Source organism: Psammomys obesus, unplaced genomic scaffold (genome assembly GCF_907164565.1).
Source record: "Psammomys obesus unplaced genomic scaffold, mPsaObe1.curated_primary_1811, whole genome shotgun sequence".
In the NCBI taxonomy this organism is placed as follows: Eukaryota; Metazoa; Chordata; class Mammalia; order Rodentia; family Muridae; genus Psammomys; species Psammomys obesus.
In genome coordinates, this window is record NW_026593286.1 from 30,003,375 (window position 1) to 30,003,821 (window position 447).

A 447-nucleotide genomic window follows, 5' to 3' on the forward strand; every position below is an offset into this window, starting at 1 on the left:
GGCGGGGCCGCGGCGACGCGAGGCGGGAGCAGCCCGAGGGGCGGGGGCGGGGCAGCCCCTCGGCTAGTCATTCCGGCCTCTCGGGATTTACCCGGCCTCCGGCGGCCGCTCCTCCAGGGGCCGCTCGGCCCGAAGCCCCGCCCCCGGCATGCCTGCGCAGCCGCAGTGCGCGCCGCTCCCGGGCGCTCGATGCGGTCCGAGCCAGCTCGGGCCGCTCGGGTCAGTCGTCTCCCAGCTGGACGTGGGGACCGACGCGCTGACGTCACGCCCCGCCCCCCTTCCCCACCCCCACCCCCCGTTAGGTGGGGCGGAAGGAACTTAACTCGGCCGGCGTCGCCGCTGCGAGCCAGCTGAGGGCCGGGGGAGCCTGCCGTGACCTCTGGAGACGATTTCGACTTCGTTTCTCTGGAGAAGCGGGATTGGTCCTGGGACAGAGCTCAAAATTAA